The 7017-nt window shown below is 40.9% G+C and overlaps 1 pseudogene; it reads left to right on the top strand.

Moving 5' to 3' along the window:
• The first annotated feature begins 2767 nt into the window (after positions 1-2767).
• LOC103088757 (DNA polymerase subunit gamma-1 pseudogene) overlaps positions 2768-7017 on the top strand; it is a 6264-nt pseudogene continuing 2014 nt past the window's right edge.

Below are 7017 nucleotides of genomic sequence, written 5' to 3'. Positions count from 1 at the left end.
ATTGGAAAGAAATAAATTTGGGACAGGGAAATCAGTTAGGGATTTGTTAAAAAAAAAAAAAAAAAAAAGATTTGGCGAGTGTTCCAGCAGAATAAGGTGACTTCCCTTTAGGGACATTGCAGAATTCCTGAACTGGATGGGTGGGGCAGGGTAAGGCCCTTCTAATTCAAGGCATCTACAATATTAGGTCAACTTCGAAGGCATTTCAGAACTCCTTAGCTATACTTACTCAGTACCTCTGCATTTCGTCATATTCATAGGTGAACAGGGACAGATGATTGGAAATCTCACACACACACACACACACACAATTTCCAAATAACTCATGGCTGGGATTATCCACGTTTCTTAATCTCTTTAGTCTTTTCTTAATGAGGTCAGTGGGAGGGCTGTTATTTTTGCTCCTAAGGCACTGGTGTATGAAAAATGTCATGGTCACAGGAAAGTCAGTGGTGAACAAGATAAACATGACCCCGTCCCACAGAACTTACTATGTGCAGGAGAAGAGAAATAATTCAACAGAATAATAAGATTTGATTGGCTCTCAGATTCACTAGAAATTGACTTAGTCCTCTCCCCTCCCACCTCTACTCACCCACTGGCTCTCTAAGGAGCCTTTGCCAGAGGGAGTTGGTGTCGTTTTCCTGTGTTTGTCCTCTAGAGAGTAATAGAACAGGAGGCCCAGGGAAACCATAGATTAAAAAGAGATCCAGTAAGGTGCTGGTTGATAAAAGGTATCTGCTCAGGTAACTCTACTCTCTTTAGCTCAGATTTTCCTTTTCATAGGAAATTCCAATGTCTAGCTTCACAGCTCAGTTGAATACTTATTGCTTTAAAGGACCCAGCAAACCTAACATACCATTAAAACGTCCAAAATTAGGATATTCTCTCGACGTCTTTGCCCAAAATGCAACACCCCACATCCTTGGTCCTTTCCTTTCTTCTGCCCCTCTGATGCCATTCTTGTGGCCATAACAGTATGTCAAACACACACACACACACACACACACACACACACACGCACGCGCGCGCACGCGCACATTTGCTTTCTCTACATTTCTAAAATTTCCTCTTAATTCACTCCAAAAGGATGTAGGAGTGGCTACTATTTCTGAAATAGGAATAAGATTAGCTAATGAGGATGGTCTTTTTACCCATCCTCTCAGCAAAAATCAAAACACAGCTACAGTTAAATTTAAGCAAATACTTAAATGAAAATTCGGATTTATAGAAAATATTAAATTGAATTAATGTTAAATCCATTGAATAGTCTTTATTTTTGAAAGCATTCAGAGTAGAATTCCTTTACTTAGCAAGCGTCCCTCACAGCTATTTCCCAAAAATATTTACTCTGAAAGAGAAAATGTACCTGCAGTTTGGCTTTTTCCCAGATTTGACACCAGAGATACCGAAAGTCAGATAAGCAATGAGCAAAATGCAAAACCAGATTCTAGTTTCCTTCAAAAACTGAAGTGACAATTCTAATCTGCTGCCATCTAAAATGCTGGGCTGCCGCAAATGATTTTGAAAGATGGACTTTATCTGCCCCCTGCTGTATTCTGGGTAAATGACAGGACATCCTAATTTAGCAGCAGGAGACAGAGCCAGTCGTGGTGTGTACTAGCACCCCTTACTAGAATAGAAAGGCTATGGCAAAAAGACCGTGCCTGGGCTTCACCACTGTGTCTCCAGAATGGAGTGTAGCTGGAATGTAGCAGGCATGACATTAATATGTGCCGAATGCATGCACATACAGAAAAGGAAGCTGTGCTTACATACTCTGTTTGCATAAGCATAATACCAAGCGCATATAGGCCCAAGGGGAAAAACAAATATTTTGCAATTCTCTGTTCATAAGTGTTTGAAATAAACTGGTGGCAATTGGGCATGACTGACGTCCTCTAATAATTCCACTGGGCTAAACAAAATAATAAATTGGAATATTCAGACTTAACAATAAAGATAGATTTTCTAAATGTTGCTTACTGCCAAGAAATAAATCTTTGAGAGCTTAGGATCTAAAAGCCACAAGATTAAAAGACCATATGATTATTTCCAAGATGGAGGACTGGTTGAGATATCATAAAATTCACTGTGTTCTCTCTTTCATCCCTTTCTCCAGAGACGCCTGCTGCTACCAGCCCTCTAGTCATTATCCGTGTATCTCTCAAACACTAGTGAAGGCAAGGACAAAAATAATAGGCATCTTCCTTAGTTGGGGGTGGATTTATTGAATACGAAAGAAGTCACGTTAGGGCTAAGATTTAGACATTTGATATACCTCCATACATACCCTGAAGGTTAGGCTTCTCCGATGACTCAAAAAATCAGTGTATGCAGAACAGTTCTAAAGGGAAGATAATTAAGTGCCAATGGATGTGATATAGAAAATGTCGAAAGAGAAATGTTTCCACCAGGGGAATCTTTCTACCAGTTGAGACTGGCACTTGGCCATTTCAGGTTCCTTGCATCATGCCACTAAACCAGCAAATAAGATGGGGTGCAGTGGGGAGTGCTGACCATTTCAGCTGAGGCCGTTGATCTTGGGTGTTAGGGAAAGTAGGAGTGCTTCCTTAGACAGGCCGGAGCAATGTTCACAAACTGAGGGGTCCTCCTTGTACCTCCCCATGGAATGCTGCAAGTTAGCAGGACTAGAGCAACCTTAGAGAAGTAGAGGGCCACCAAGAACTCAGATGCTCAGGAATAAAGGTTAGGGTCACTCCACCAGGTAAAGGCAGACCAAGTTGTGGCTGAGGGCAAAGGTAACATGGAGTGGGTAAATATCAACTATAGCCTTATATTTCCCCTTGCAGGTGAGTTACGTTATATAAGAATATATGTTAAATTTTTCCCCTCTCCCTTCCCCAGATATATAGTGTATATAGCCTCTGTGGATTTATTTTACAATTTATCCATGGCTAACAGGGCATTAAGAAAAGAGTGTGTTTAAATTAGAAGAATGAACATCAAAATTCTGAATATGGAGCCGAATGCAATCAACTGAAATTTGGGGCTTCCCCTTTTGAGGAGAGAGTAGCATATTTTGTATAAGGGATTTTTGCATTGTGTTCTGCAGGCTAGAGATTTAAGGATGGAGGGAGGGTGTACATTGATGTTGGGCCTCCAGAGGGTGACTGCGGTGGACATCTATCCCTACCCCGAATCTTTCAAACAGCTTCTTCTCGCTTGGATAATTCTCCAAGTATAAATCCTACCTCCCTCATCTGGAATAACTTTTTAAAAATACATTGAAATTCTGAAATTAACACAACAGGTGTGTTAGAGTCTACCAACCAGATATACATGTGTAAGACTTTGTTTTGAAAGTGAATTTTCTGAGAAAACAGAGAAGGTCCAGGCCAGCAAAGGCAGCCAGTTCTGAAGTCAAGTGGTGATGGGACTGTCTCCAGCGTCCACAACAGAGTCCATGTGTTTTGGCTGGGCTCCGTTACATGGTCAGATCTGAGGTGTGGTTCTGAGAGTTGTTCCTAGAAGCTCAACCTAGCTTCTCCAGAAATTCCACAAATTTCTAATAGCCTTTGTGAATCCCTTCCCACGTAGACTAGCTAGAGAGGATTCTATCGTTAGAACTAAGATGCCTGATTAGAATAGAAAAAAGTTAGTAGCTATGTGCCCAAGGCAGTTTGCTTTGGCTCTCTCAGCCTCAGCTTTGTCATCCTTGAAAACTTTCAAGCACTGTTGTAAAGACCAAAAATAATACAAAATGTCTTATATCTAAAAAACTCTATGGAGAACAGTATGGAGGTTCCTTAAAAAACTAAAAATAGAACTACCATGTGACCCAGCAATCCCACTCCCGGGCTTAATTCAAAAAGACACATGCACTCCAAAGTTCATTGCAGCACTATTTTCAATAGCCAGGACATGGAAGCAACCTAAATGCCCATGAACAGAGGAATGGATAAAGAAGGTGTGGCACATATATACAATGGAATATTACTCAGCCATAAAAAGAAATGAAATTGAGTTATTCGTAGTGAGGTGGATGGACCTAGAGTCTGTCATACAGAGTGAAGTAAGTCAGAAAGAGAAAAACAAATACCGTATGCTAACACATATATATGGAATCTAAAAAAAAAAAAAAAAGTCTTGAGAACCTAGCGGCAGGACAGGAATAAAGACGCAGATGTAGAGAATGGACTTGAGGACACGGGGAGGGGGAAGGGTAAGCTGGGATGAAGTGAGAGAGTAGCAGCTGCATAGCACAGGGAGATAAGCTTGGTGCTTTGTGACCACCTAGAGGGGTGGGATAGGGAGGGTGGGAGGGAGAGGCAAGAGGGAGGGGATATGGGGATATATGTATATGTATAGCTGACTCACTTTGTTATACAGCAGAAACTAACACAACAGTGTAAAGCAATTATACTCCAATAAAGATGTTAAAAAAAGAGAAAAAGAAAATGGGGTTAGACTAGGTAGCGGTTCTCAGTCCTAAGTGCACAATAGAATTACCTGGGGAACTTTTAGAAAATGAATAACCAACAAGGACCTACTGTATAGCACAGGGAACTCTTCTCAATGTTATGTGGCAGCCTGGATGGGAGGGGAGCTTGGGGGTGAATGGATACATGTGTATGTACGGCTGAGTCCCTTTACTGTGCACCTGAAACTATCACAACTGTTAATCGGTGATACTCCAATATAAAATAAAAAGTTAAAAAAAAAAAAAAGGAAGAAGGTATCAGTGTTTATCTCCAACAGGTGCAAAGTATTCAAGATAATTGGTTTTTATATTTTCTAAATCTCTTGCATTTCATAATGAAAGGAAAAAAAGATGTTTTTATTTGGGGGGATTGTTTAAAGAAATGAGTTTACAATATAGTCCCAACTCCCACTGTTCACAAGGGGAATTTGGTCTGTCTGACCCAGTCTGTTTCTGGTGACAGGAGCATGACATAGGCCTTGAAGTATTAAGAAAAATCATCCAAAGCTTGGAAATAACCAAAAGACAGTTACAGCATGTCCTTTCAAGGTCATACTGGTACGTTGTTTAACATGCCTGCTAGGTATTTCTTAATCTAGGGCAGTGGTTCTCAAAGTGTAATCTAAGGACCGCTGAGGGTTTTCCCAAGACACTTTAGGGATTTTGTAAGGTCCTCCCTTTTCAACTACATAACTGTGTGAGGCCCAATTTTCCTCATATACTTCAACCAAAACAACATATTGCAACATATGAACGCAGAAATTGATATAAGGATTCAGCTGCCTTCTGATAAGCCAATTAAGTGTTCTATTTGCAAAAGTGTAAAACAATGCCTTTTTTCTCAAAATATATCTGAAGTTATTTTTCATTAAAAAATGTTAACATATAATGGGCTTGTTATTTTTAAAATACAGTTGACCCTTGAACACACGGGTTTGAACTGCGCAAGTCAACTCATAAACGGGTATTTTTCCTTAGATACCAACTGCTGTGCTCTGTGATCCATGGTTGGTTGAACCCAGAGATGTAGAACCCAAGACAAAGGGTGGACTGTAAAGCTATTCCTGGATTTTTGACTGTGGGAAGGGTGGGTAACCCTAACCCTCACCTTGTTCAAGGGTCCACTATAACTAATACTTACACATTTGTGTTTTAGTTTCTAATAAGGTTAATATTGATAGATCATTGGGATCCTGAGTTTTTAAGAGTATTAAGGGATACTGAGAACGAAAGTTTGAGACTCGCTGAGCTACATGCTTGACTTTGCTATTCACTTTGGAGGGCTCAGATCACTCAGCACACTCATTTCAAAACACCCTTCCTGGTAGACCACATAATTCCTGTTCCTCCGATTCTGCTTCAAACCAGCTTTGCCATCTTATCAGTTTCCTCATTAAGGAGGTGAATAAATTTGACTAATACTCATTATATATGTATGACAGTCAAGTTTGATCTTTTGAAGATTATACTTTGATAGGAGGTGTAATCTCTGCTGATTCATAAAGACATTTACGATTTAGCCCTGGAGTTCTTTTCTTTGCATTCACAGGTGGATGAAGCAAGGAACACTATGAAAATCTTACTCTTAAACATTTCCCTAATGAAATGAAATAAGACAACTGTGATGATCAGCTGTGCCTAAAACTACTTTGTTCCTCGAGGAAAGTATTTAAGAGAGAACCAGTCCAAAGCTTGGGAAACAGAGCGGCAGGGTTTTATTTTGTTTTGTTTATTATTTATTTATTTATTTATTTATTTATGGCTGTGTTATTTCTTCGTTTCTGTGCGAGGGCTTTCTCTAGTTGCGGCAAGTGGGGGCCACTCTTCATCGCGGTGCACGGGCCTCTCACTACCGCGGCCTCTCTTGTTGCAGAGCACAGGCTCCAGACGCGCAAGCTCAGTAATCATGGCTCACGGGCCTAGTTGCTCCGCGGCATGTGGGATCTTCCCAGACCAGGGCTCGAACCTGTGTCCCCTGCATTGGCAGGCAGATTCTTAACCACTGCACCACCAGGGAAGCCCTGGAAGAATATACTTTTAATCTACTGTTAATAGCTGTCCTTTCCAACGCAGGCTCCACCTCCCTCTTAGGTAAACAACTTAAGAACATAATTTCAGCTGTCTGCAGAACTTTCCTAGTCAGTATAAAATCAGCAGAAACTGATCACCCTACTACCCATTAGGAAACACTTCTCAAATCCTTCAGCTCCAGTGTGCATCAGAATGATCTGAGAGGCCTATTAGACATACAGATTTGAGTTCTTTGTACAGTGTGGGGCGGGGCAATACTGTGCATTTAAAACAAGCACTCCAGGTGATTGATTTAAAAATACATAAAACCACACTTTGAGAAATTATCTAGACAATTAAAACCGGCTGAACTTCCATTTTTCTAAGAATCACCATGTATGCTTAACATCTACATGCCAAGTCTGTCTACGGGGTCCGTAAGGCACTTCACAATCTGACTGGTGTCTCACAACTTCCTCTCCCACCACTCCATCTACAACCCCCTCCCATCCTGGAGCCCAATTGCCCCACTGCTGCAGTCCTCCTTGCTGTTGACCTCTTTC

The sequence above is a fragment of the Lipotes vexillifer genome, unplaced genomic scaffold, assembly GCF_000442215.2.
Source record: "Lipotes vexillifer unplaced genomic scaffold, Lipotes_vexillifer_v1.1 scaffold278, whole genome shotgun sequence".
Classification (NCBI taxonomy): Eukaryota; Metazoa; Chordata; class Mammalia; order Artiodactyla; family Lipotidae; genus Lipotes; species Lipotes vexillifer.
This window is presented reverse-complemented; position numbering and strand designations above follow the sequence as displayed.